Here is a 12,376-nt window from a genome sequence, read left to right as displayed (position 1 = left end):
CACCTGCTCTCGGAAGGATGACACCCCACTTTCTCCCCTGCCCGAGGAGGTGGGGTGAGGGTCAGACCCCGGCACCCATGTCTCTATTTCTCTTTTCCCTGAAAAGCCTGCAGACTCTCATCTGAATTGCTCTGGCAGAGCCCAGGTGGGGTGCCCCCCACCCCACACACACACAAAGGGCCGAGATGGCGCCGCCTGGCATGTGGGCAGCCCTAGTGTCTCCAGGCTGGGGTGCTGTGCGCCTGTCCACCTGGCCACAGTCCCCAACAGCCAGTTCAGCAAAGGACAGGCAGACCCTACGGGCCAAGGACACACTGGCCTGGCCAGTGCGGGGCCACGGGGGCGGCTTGCCAGGATTTGGGGATTTTGAGCCAGCTGCTACGGCAGGTGTGGCTGGCCCGGCCAGGCAAGTCCCTCTGCCGGGAGGGTCGCCCACCAGCTGCTGGAGGGTGTGGGGCAGCCGGGCTGGCCACTCGCTGGCAGCAAAGCCAGCAGAGGGTGGGTGGGGCTGCAGGGAGGTGGGAGGGTCCCAGTCACACCCCAGGGTCCAGCTTCCCTGGGCCCTGCGGCCAGGCCAGGAAGATCAGCTGGGCCGGTTCTGGGTCCTGGGTCTTATCCTGGAAACCAGCGGTTTCAATCTCGGTGTGAGAAAGCCCTTGCCACAGGGCAGGAGGAGCCCTGCATGGAACCCCCCTCCCCTGTCCTCGGGCTTAAGCCCGGCGGGACTGGATGCCACACACCGGCCCTGCTGGGAGCCTTGGGAGCTGCACGTGTGCCCCCCAGTGGCCAGCGCCGGCCGTGCTCCGTCTGAGTCCACAGGGCCTGATGCACAGTCCTGGGGCTTAGGGAGCCGAGGCCCGGGGTGGGGCTGCCCGGTGGTGTGGTCCTCTCAGAAGGCAGGATCAGAGGGCAGTGCTGAAAGTCTCCTTGGTCAGGAGCTGGTTTGCAGAGCTGAAGGGGAGGAGCGGGCAGGAGGTTGCTTGTGGCTGTGGTCCTGAAAATCAGGCCCTGCCAACGGTCTCTGAGGGCCAGCTGGGGAGGGAAGGGCCCACACGGTGTGTTCAAAGCAGGTCCCCTGGGTGCTCGGTCTCAGCCCTTCTGGGGACGGGGGAGATGGAGCCGAGGGGCCGAGGGGCAGCCTGCCTCGTGGTGGTGGAAGAGCCACTGGGAACACCCCGGCTTTGGTGAGGCTGTACCCCCAGCGTAACAGCCAAGCCCCAGCGTGCTAGGTGCAAGCTAGTCTTCATGGGCCCCAGCCTGTTGCAGGAACACTAAGCTCCAGGCTGGGAACGGACGGTCAGGGCTGCTATAGGGGCTATGGCCTTGTGGGGTGAGGGTTGGTCAGGGGTGCTGGGGCTGCTCTTGGGAGGCCAGGCCCATCTGAGAGTCCAGCCATGGGACCCAAGGCCAGAGGGTGGCCAAGTTGAGGGTTGCCTGCCTTGGGGGCGCCCTGGTCCCAAACCCATCTACCTGGGGGGCAGAACTGGGGCAGGTCCCCAAGGGCAGACAGAGAAGTGACCTGGTAAGGGCAGTCCTGTGTCGCCCTTCCTCTCCCATCCATGCCACGCACACCCCAATGAAACAGGAAATTTTCCTTGACCCCTTTGTGGGCCTGGTGACAGGGGTGTCTCACTTACTCAGCCCATAGCTCTCAACCCCTGGAGGCGGTAGGAGCACACAGGTGGGCGGGTGCAGGAGCTGGAGCGAACACTTTCGGGCACAGCAGGAGCAGAACTCCATGCAGTCCTGTGGCAGTGTCTAGGGCAGAGCCTGTGACGCTTGAAGCCTCGCAGGGCATGTGCTACGGTGCTTTTAGCTTTGCTGTCTGAGGATGTCTGGAGTTTAACAGCTCAGCGGACACTTTGCCTTTTCTTGAGGGCAGAGGGTCACTGTGATGGCTTTCTGTATCCCAAGCTCTTGTCCAGCATCCAGGAAAATCAGGTTGCTTGGAGGAATTGAAGGATAGTAAATGCAAGGGATTTTAAGGCCGATGGAGGGAGGGGGGCTGGAGGGGGGTGGAGGGGGAAGGTCATGGAAGAGGCTCTCAGGGTGGGGAGCTGGAGAGGGGGTGGAGGGGGAAGGTGATGATCCCTTGGAGTCCTGCTGTCGCTAACCAGACTCTTCTCCAAAGTTCCGCCATCGAACTATTCCTGAGGTCACGCTGTACCTCTCTGATGTCAAACTGCCGTCTCCGACATCCCGCTGCTTGTCCTCTCCTCCCCTTCTCTGCCCTCTGCCAGTAAAGTCAGGGGTTTTTATGGGTACAGGGTGGGGGCAGGGCAGGGCAGGGGTGGTTTTGGAAAAGGCAGCATTAGAGCAGGAAAACCGGAAGGTGTGTTCTCACTCAGGGCTGTGCTTCCAGGCTTGAGGGTGGGACTTCCCCAAGAACCCCATCTTTTTCTGCCTAGAATTTCTCTGTCTCCTGCCCCTATCACTGAGGGCCCCTGAGGCTGACAGTACCCATCCCCAAAGAAGGGCTGGCCTGGGCAGGGCTGCCAGGGTGGGGCCTGCCAATCCGGGGGCCCCCAAGGAACAGATTCGGGCCTGGGGGCAGGCCCACGGCAGCGCTTTCCTGGAAATGCCTGGCAGAGTGGGCCGGGGACGTCATTGTGACCCCGTATTGCTGGTGACACCAGGCTCAGAGTGGTTGACCGACAAGCCGAGGCCGCACAACAGAGCTGCTGGGAGCTGGTCCCTGCCAGGCCATGGGGACGCAGGGACCCCAGCTCTCGCTGCCTCTGCCCCAGCCCCAGTTCAGGACCCACTGGCTTCAGAGCCGCCCACCAAGCCTGACCTCACGCAGGGACCACTTTGCCCACCAGATGGCGCCAGAGGCCGACGGTCCCGACATCACAGTTCCGATGCGGAGACGGTCGGTGGGAGCTGCCGCGAACCCTCCCTGGTGTGTCCAGGTCTGTCCTCGAGGGTCCCCAGGGCCAGGGCCTGGCTGGGGAGAGACCCAGGTGTGGTGGAGCTGGGGCGTCTGGCGCTGGGCAGTGAGCAGCCTGTGCCTGGGGACCCCGGTGGCACCCTGCCGGGTGGCCGAGAGCCTAGTCCCCTCCGGGAGCCCCCGCTTTCTGAGGTGGCCCCAAGCCCCTGCTGCTGTCCCTTCTGCCCCACGCCTCGTCCCCCTGTTTAATTCCCCTGACGGGGTCCGGGCAAGGACGAAGCAGGGTTCCCCCACCCTGGAGCTGGGAGGAGGGACTGGGGGCATCACCTGGCATGGGGTCCAGGCAGATTCGGTTCACAGGGGACATAGGGGTCCCAGGGTGAGGACCCCCAGGGGGCCGGTCAGGGGGCGCTCAGAGCCCATGGAGAGAGGCCTGGTGGGGGAGGCTTTGCCAGCAGACCCTCCCTTCCCACACCTGGAGTCCCAGCTCCCATCAGTCCCCACTTCCTGCTCGGTGTCCGGCCTCTACCTGCCCCTGGCCAATGCTGCTATTTGTCTCTTCGGCCAAAGATCCCATGTCCATGTGACATGATCATGACAGGACCTGTGGAGGGTCCCAGGGAGGCCGGTGCTGGGCTGGAACTTGCCCCATGAAGGCCCCGAGTCCCCGGCTGCCACATCCTGACTGCTTCGTGTGAAGGGAAGGGGGTCACAGCCACGCCCCAAGAGAGGGGGCTGCTGGCTACCCCACCTCCACCCTCCTGTCCACCCCAACCTGCCTGGGACACCCTACTCGGAGTCGGCTGGGGGCCTCAGCCCAGTCGCCCAAGCTGCGTCCTGCCCCAGGAAACCCCCAGGGGCCCAACCAGTGCCCACCAGAGTCCCCAGGACATTCCAGGGGCGGGAAGTGGGGGCAGGAGGCTTCATGCCTGCGCCTCGTCTGTGAGCTTCAGGAGCCTCTTTGCACACTTCATAGGGCTGGAGGGGTTTTGTGTTTCAGACAGAGTCCTGCTATGTCACCCAGTCTGGAGTGCAGTGGTGCGATCTTGGCTCACTGCAATCTCCGCCTCCCAGGTTCAAGAGACTCTCCTGCCTCAGCCTCCCAAGTAGCTGGGACTACAGGCACCCGCCACCACACCCGGCTTATTTTTGTGTTTTCAGTAGAGATGGGGTTTCACCATGTTGGTCAGGCTGGTCTTGAACTTCTGACCCAAGCAATGTGCCTACCTCAGCCTCCCAGAGTGCTGGATTACAGGCGTGAGCCACCGCACCAGGCCTGCTGTTTTTTGAGACAAGGCCTTGCTCTGTCCCCCAGGCTGGAGTGCAATGGTACCATCACATCTCACAGCAATCTCAAACTCCTGGGCTCAAGCGATCCTCCCAACTCAGCCTCCCCAGTAGCTGGGACTGCAGGTGTGTGCCACCATGGCCCACTAATTTTTTAATTTTTTGTAGAGATCAGGGTCTCACTATATTGTCCAGGCTGGTCTCTTGAACTCCTGACCTCAAGCGAACCTCCCACCTTGGCCTCCCAAAAAGTCCTGGGATTACAGGCATGAGCCACTGTGCTCGGCCTAGGGTTAGAGGGATTTTTTTTTTTTTTTATGTGTGGGTGTTTCCCAATGTCTCCCACCCTCTTTGTTGGGTCTGAGTCTCGATTCATTTTTCCAATATTCTGAGCAGGGATTGGAGAGTATCTTCAATGTGAAAACACTGGTCTTTCTGCAGCTTAGCCCTCAGTCTCTTACCCGCTTCTATAAAGACAGGCATCATCTGGGTGACTTCCTCAGGGCTGTCTTCTAACTCCCGTATTCTCTTTTGGCCACATCTAATCTGCTATTGAAGCCATCAGTTAGGTTTTTATACCAACAGCCACATTCCTTGTGTTAAAGGTCCTGCGTGGTTGTTTTTCACATCTGCTGGCTCCTTTTCATGCTATCATATTGTTTTTCATTTCTACTTTTCTCTCTTTAGTCCTTTTAAACTCATGTATAGTCTTTTTTTTTTTTTTTTTTTTTTTTTTTTTTTTTTTTTGACAGAGTCTTACTCTGTGGCCCAGGCTGGAGTGCAGTGACATGATCTTGGCTCACTGCAACCTCTGCCTCCCAGGTTCAAGCCACTCTCCTGCCTCAGCTTCCCAAGTAGCTGGGACTACAGGCGCCCACCACCATGTCCCGCTAATTTTTTGTATTTTTAGCAGAGACGGGGTTTCATCTTGTTGGCCAGGCTAGTCTCGAACTCCTGACCTCAAGTGATCTGCCCTCCTCGGCCTCCCAAAGTGCTAGCATTACAGGCCTGAGCCACCGCGCTTTGCCTATCTCTTTTAATAGTTCTATTGTTATTTCTGGTTCTTAAGATACTATTGACCAGGTGCAGTGGCTCACACCGGTAATCTTAGAACTCCGGGAGACCAAGGCAGGTGGATTGCTCGAGCCCAGGAGTTGGAGACCAGCCTAGGCAACCTGGTGAGACTCTCTCTATAAAAAGACAAAAAAAGTTTATTGGACTTGGTGGCACTGCCTATAGTCCCAGCTACTTGGGAGGCTGAGGCAGGAGGATAACTTGGGCCTAGGAGTCCGAGGCTGCAGTGAGCTATGGTTGTGCCACTGTACTCCAGCCTGGGTGACAGAGCAAGACTTCATCTCTTTAAAAAAAAATAAAATGAAACATTAAAAGTTAAAAGATGCTGCCGTGTCTGCCAGTCCCTTGGGGTGTGAGCTCATCACTGCGGGCCATTTCTTCGATGGAGCCCCAGCCCCAGGGGGACGCGGGTGCACGTTTGCCTTTGCTGGAGCCTGGGCGGCCTCTATGTCCTGGTGTAGCAGGACGAGCCACAGACAGAACTCCTCAGACACCGGATTACTCCTCAGACACCGGATTAAAGAAGGAAGAGGTTTTTTATTCGGCCGGGAGCACCTTCAGACTTGCATCTTAAGAGCCGAGCTTCCCGAAAAAGAAATCCTTTGCCTTTTTAAAGGCTTACAACTTTAAGGGGTCCACGTGAAAGGGTCGTGATAAACCGAGCAAGCGTGGGAAACGTGACTGGGGCCTACAAGCATCAGCTAACAGAACAGAAAGTTTTACAAGGCTTTTTTTTTTATATACAGTGTCTGGGATTTACAGATGACACAAGTAGTTTAGGTCGGGGTTGATGTTATTATTATTACTTTTTTTAACTCCTAGGGCCGGGTGGTGGTGCCAAGGTTGTCTGACTGTTTATCTTACTTTTGTTTCTTTCTCTCTTTCCTGCTGTCTTGTGAACTAGGCAAGCTGGGGGGAGGAGGGCAGCAGGAGGAGTAGTGGTCTCCTTCCTTACTGGAACCAGATTCCATATCCCCCACCCCGCCCGCTGGCTGCCAGCGGTGCCCCATCCGTGCCCTGATGAGAGAGGCAGCGCCCCGGGGGTACAGGCCCAGGTGTCAGCTTTGGGTCTGAACCCCAGCCTGGCCCTGGTCAGCTGCATGGCTGAGGGTGGGTGGGGGTTGCCCCTGCCTGGAGCCCCCGCCTCCTCACCTGTAGCCTCACCTCCCTCACAGGTGTCAGGAGGGCCACGTGGGAAAACAGGCGTCGTAGACCTGAAAGGCTCATCAGAAATGCGGGTTCTCCTTGCTGCTGTTACTGCGTTTATCCAGCAGCCCCACACCACAACCCAAGGTCTAGAAGATCCTGCGCCTCAGGCAGGGCTGAACAGGACAGACCTCGGAGAGCCGGTCCCCGGATCGGACCGCCAACGACCAGGCCCAATTCGCGCCTCCAGTCGGTCAGTGCCTTGGCAAGGCAGGAGCGGGCGAAACTCCCAGCCCTCCCAGGGAGCGGGCAGATGATGACTGATCCACACCCGTCCACAGGGAGGGGGTGCAACAAGGCCCGTGGCTTTCTGTACAAGAATCGGCCAGTGTCCTCTGGGGCCCGGGATGAGGTTTTAGCACCCACTCCCGCTACCAGGGCCCAGGAGGGAGGGCCGGGGAGCCTCCATCTGGTGCTGCCGGTGGCCATTCAGACCCAGCATGGGAGGGTTGGCAGGCCCTGGGCAAATGTGATACACTGGGAGAGCGGTCAGCAGCTGCCTCTGGCCCCGCCGTCCCTCATGAAGTTATAGATGGCGGCTCTTCAACGTCTCCAGAAATGGCAGAGAAGCTTCCAGAGCTGACATGCCAATGAATCTTTTCTCAGGCTTGGACCACACAATTCTGCTGGGACCAAGCACAGGTCTGGCCCTCTGCTGCCCTCTGGGCCTGGCTCTGCTGAGAGGAGGAAGCCTGGCTCTTGGGAGGGGGTCTCAGGGGCCCCCTCCATGAAGCCCAGCAACCTGACAGGTGGGGGTGTGCATCACCCCTCCCCCAGGACTCCATCTCCCCAGCAAGCAGCTGCCTCTCCCTCCTCTGGGGCCCCCAGCTGGTCCTCATGGAGGGGTGGGTGGGACTGAGGCCTGAGCCCCAGGGGGAGCTGGCTGGTGAGCCGTGTAGCCCAGTGGTCACTGCGGCCAGCGGGGGAGGCTGAATCCCCTGCCCCAGCACTCAGAGGCTGGTGGAGTGGGTCGAATTAAGCCCCTCCAAAAACGTATGTTGAAGTCCTGACCCTGGGTACCTGCGAGCACCGGAAATGGGGTCTTTGCGAATGATGGAGTTAAGATGAGGTAGGACGGGGTGGGTCCCAAATGCAATGACCTGCACCTTATAAGGAGGCCGCCGACAACAGGGAGAAGTCGGCCGCGTGACGTTGGCGGCAGAGACTGGAGAGAGGCAGCGGCGAGCCCAGGAACACCACAGGTGGCTGGCAGTGCAGGACGGAAGGGCCCATCCCAGGAGGCTTCAGAGGGAGTGTGGCCCCGCGGACTCCTTGATCTCGGGCTTGCTGCCCCAGGGCTGCAGGAGCTGTGTTTCTGTGGCTTTAGCTCCCAGTTCATGGGTCTTTGTTATGGCAGCCCCGGTAGACTCACACAGGTGGCGACTGCGGACAGGCCTCCTGACCTCCGGGCCGCAGTTTCCCCACCGGCCCCTGCCATGGGGTAAATGGTGCTTAGGCCAGGGAGCTGCACCAGCTGCCTGCCGTCCTTGCTGTGGCTGACGGGGTGGTCCCGGCTGCAGCTCCGGCCCTGGCTCCTTGAGGCCTCACACCCTTCCTGGCACCCATTGCTGGGCTCTCGGGGCCTCTGGTCACCCCGTGGGTGCTGACTGAGTCAGGACCAACACTGATCACGCTTTCAGAGGCTGTGGCCCTACGTGTGCAGCTAAGGGGTGACTCGGGGCCGGCCGGGCCCAGAGCTGATCCCAGGCTAGGAACAGCAGCAGCAATGGTGTTGGCGTCCACCCCGTCCCTCCCAAGGCCTCGCCGTGGGGGCCAAGGGGACATGTCTGCGGCCTCTGTGGCCTGAGTGTGGAAGTCAGCACCCAGTGGTGTGACACCTGGGTCCCTCTGTCATCTGCCTGCAGCCAGTATGTCCTCGTGGGGCAGCAAGGTGACCGGGTCTCTGTTGGGTGCCCCTGGAAGTCTCAGAGGCAAGGATCTTCAGGCAGAGAGTTTGGGGGTGGCCCCAGGAAACACCCGTCATCGAGGGGGTGCTATGAAGCGAAGGGGTGGGTGCCAGTGGGCAGTAGTAAGCAGGTCACCTCTGTGGGCAGACGCACTCCATCCCCTGGAGCCCCCAGGCAGCAGCCCTCTGGAGCTGTCCCCATCATGGGGAAGTGGCTGGGCTGTGGTGGCTGCACCCCGGGGCATCGACTCCCCACACTCCCGGCTGTTCCCACGCCCAGGCCAGGCCTCCTGTGGTCAGAGATGGCCAGAGTCACAGGGGTTGTAGGAAGTGGCCGCAGGCACGGCCAGGGGCAGGTGGCATCTGCTTTGAGGGCCCACGCGTGGCTTCCCTGCCCCCGCCAGCCTCTGCCGTGTGGGTCCTGGGAAACTGGCACTTGATTCCATGAGCAGACCTGGGCTCCAGTGCACTGGATTCTGCAACGCTGCTGTGGCCGTGGGAGGTGCTATGGGCAGGGCTGACCCTGGGGCCTCGCTGGTTCCTCCCCGCTTGATGGCAGAGAAGGGAAGTGCTGAGGGTGTGAGGGGGTCAGTAGGGAAGGGGGTGCAATGGGGTGGCCAGGAACAGAGACCCCACCCCCCGGAAGCACACACACTGGCTGCGTCTGAGGGGAATGGAGCCCAGGGAGGTGGACGGGGTGGGCAGGGGTTGCCTGTTGCTGGCCTGGACGCCTGGGAGGCATCTTGCTATCCTTGGGGCTGGAAGACTCCGGACCCCCAAAGCTCACGGCACCAAACATGACCCCCCACACCAGGCAGCAGCGGCTAGAACTGCGAGGGGAGGCAGCGGCTGCCCGGATGGGGAGGTGCTTGTCCTTTGACGAGGAGTTTGCGGCTCATTCAAGTCCCCCACCTGGATCCCTGGTGAGGCATCTGGGGTCCAGCCTGGCAGGGGCCCTGAGTTTGTGTCTGTGGGGGTGTGGCCTCTGGGGGAGGACAGACCCTGGTGGGCACTGGTCACAGCTGGGCTGGCGTCAGGGCCACAGCTTCACTTGCTTCAGGTCCCGGTTTCCGTACGTCACCCAGTGCCGTGCTTCTCCGCCAAGGCAGGCAGAGCCACGCCCCACCTGCGCGTTCATGCTGACTTATTACCGACTCTTCTCGAGTGAGAGGCATTCTCTCCAAATGCCATTAGGCTTTCAGCTTCCAAATGAAATGAAATGGCTGATGAATCACTCAATCTCCACATATTAGAAAAGATGTACCTATTTGCATCCGATGAGCAAAATGCACTTTTTTATTGATTTAAAAGTTGACTGAGGCGAACAAATCAGGGAAAATGGCTCCTTTTTCATTTCCCTCCGAGCAGCAAATTAAGCAACTTAAAAGAGCTTTGAATGAGTCAACAACAAAACGCCCCTAAATGTGGAAACGTGAAGTGCAAACATCTCAGCCTCGCTCTCGACGCTCACTGAGGACACAGCCTGCCTCCCGCCCTGGGAAGCTGGGGGCTGTGGAGGACCCCGGCCATGTGGACATCCAGCCGCATCCCAAAGTCTCCAAGGGGAGAGGGGGTCCCCAGCAAGCCTGTCTGGATTAGCCAAGATGAAGGGCCTCAGGAGTCAACAGAGATGGAACTGCCAGGCACGGTGGCTCAAGCCTGCCATCCCAACACTTTGGGAGGATCACTTGAGCCCGAGTTCAAGGCCAGCCTGGGCCACACAGGGAGACCCCCCATCTCTAAAAATTTTTTTAAAATTAGCCAGGTCTGATGGTACCTGTAGTCCCAGCTACTCGGGAGGCTGAGGTGGGAGGATGGCTTAAGCCCAGGCGTTAGAGGCTGCAGCGAGCTATGATCCTGCCACTGCATTCCAGCGACAGGTGAGAGAGATCCTGTCTAAAAAATACCTCACAACAACAGAGAGAGAGGGAGGGAGGAGCCTGCACCAGCTGAACTATTTTAGCGTCCTGGGGCTGCTGGAACGCACGCTTACAACGTCAGAAATTTATTCTCTCCCAGTTCCGGACGCCACAAGTCCAAAATCAAGGTGTGGGCAGCGCGCAGCACTCTCCCTCTGGAGGCCCTGAGAGGATCCCTCCCTCTTCCAGCCCTGGGGGCTCTACACCCCTGCTGCGGCTCCAGTCTCTGCCTGTGTCTTCACAGGGCCTGCTCTGTGCGCCTGTCTCTGTTCTGCTCTGCTCTACTCTTCACGGAGGAACACCAGTGGTAGACTTGGGACCCAGCCTCAATCCAGGGTAACCTCACCCCAAGATCCTTCATTACATCTGCAAAGCCCCTATTTCCAAGGAAAGTTGCATTCGGAGGTTCTGGGTGGACATGAATTTTGGGGGCAGGACACTGTCCAGCCCAGTGCCAGGAGCTGCTGTGGGCCGGGCTCTTTGACTCTTGCAAGCCCACGACGGCTACAGAGCTCCAAGGAGGAGGGCTTCCTAGAGGAGGTGGCCCAGCTCATCAGAAAACCAGCACGTCTTCCCCTTGGGTTCTGGGACCAGCACTTTCAACCATAAATCCTTTTGGGCCAGGCTGACCCCGGCTGAGACCCTGCGGCGCGCCATGCCGGGCCTGGGGCGGAGGTGAGACAGGCCGCAGCACCTCCAGGCTTGGACACGTCCTTCCTCCAAAGGGTGGAGGCTCCACAGGCCCCGCACGGTGAGTGCAGGTCGCGGGTGGGCCGTGGGGTTGCGGCCTGCAGTGTTCTCGGGCGGGCACGGGGCTGGGGGCAGCCGAGACGCGCTGCAGTGGTGAGTGGAGAAGCAGCTGGGGGGTCTCCTTCAGCGCTAGGGAGAAATGGGTGATAAGCCTGGGAGAGGCGTGGGGGGCCTGGAGCGCGCCCCGGGGCGAAGGCTGCGCGCGCTCGGACTCCAGCTTGGCGCCTGCAAGAGGCTGCGCTGCGCCGCGGGGGAGGGTCGGAGGCTGCCGGGGGTTGGGGGATGAAGAGCGGGGGACAGTTTAAGGCAGCGAATCCACCGCGGAGGCGGGAACGGCAGGTGGTGCGATTTCCACCGGGACCTTTGCCATAGAAACCCCGGGTTTCTGAGGGGCCGGAGGCGCCGGAGACGTGTCCGCGGAACGGCGTGAACCTGCGGCCGCAGCGGCGGTCCGGATGGAGATGGGCCGCCCGAGCGGCTGTTTCCTGGGCTTGGTTCCCGTAGCGGGGTCGGCCCCTCGCCCCTGCATTTGGCAGACTTGATGCGGGGCCCGAGGGTGGCTGTTGGCCTGGGGCGGGGACGGGCCCTCGAGATCGGGGGTCCCACGAGCTGGGCTTGGGGAGCCCACCTGGCCGTCTCTGGTTGGTTCGGAGTTGCAGGTGGGGCCGCCTCAGGAAGCTGCTGCCCCTGCGGGAGCCCGGACGGTGCAGGGGGGACGCTGTGGTTTGACTTCTGGGGCTGGGGGCTGCACTGGTGGGTCGGGGTCTGTCTGGGTTGGGGTCCGTCTGGGTTGGGGTCCGCGGCCGCTGTGGTGTCTTGCTTGGGGTCTGCCTGGCTTGGGGGTCCTCAGCCACATGCCATTTGGGTCAGGGTCGGGGTCTCATGGCCCCTGTGCCTGGACTTCGCTCTCCAGCCATTTCCTCTGCACGTTTCCCTGGAAAAGGACCTGGGATTCAGGGTGGTGGAGGTGGACACCCTCCAAAACCTGCCAGCCCTGGTCTGTGATGCCTGGATGGAGGGCCCACAGCCACGCTGGCTCCCAGCCTCTTCCCAGACACCCTGGCTGTAGCGTCCACCGTGGGGCATGTCTTCCCTGAGCACCCCACACACCCGCTCCTGGGCATCCTCCTGGGTGGTGGTGTGGTGTGCTCTGCATCCCTACCCAAACTTCATGTGGAAATGGAGTCTGCAGTGTGGTGCTGGGGCCTGGTGGGGAGTGACTGGGTATCGGGGCGGATTTCTCGTGAATGGCTTGGCCCCATCCCTCCTGGTGCTCTCCTCGAGATGGTGAGTGACCGTTTAAATGTGTGCGGCACCTGCTCTGTCTCTCTCGTTCCCGCTCTT

The 12,376-nt window shown here is 60.5% G+C and overlaps 1 pseudogene; it reads right to left on the bottom strand.

Moving 5' to 3' along the window:
* Positions 1 to 10,835: 10,835 nt before the first annotated feature.
* Positions 10,836 to 11,888, bottom strand: LOC104681493 (annotated as a pseudogene).
* Positions 11,889 to 12,376: the final 488 nt, after the last annotated feature.

The sequence above is a fragment of the Rhinopithecus roxellana genome, chromosome 20 (genome assembly GCF_007565055.1).
Source record: "Rhinopithecus roxellana isolate Shanxi Qingling chromosome 20, ASM756505v1, whole genome shotgun sequence".
NCBI lineage: Eukaryota > Metazoa > Chordata > Mammalia > Primates > Cercopithecidae > Rhinopithecus > Rhinopithecus roxellana.
This window is presented reverse-complemented; position numbering and strand designations above follow the sequence as displayed.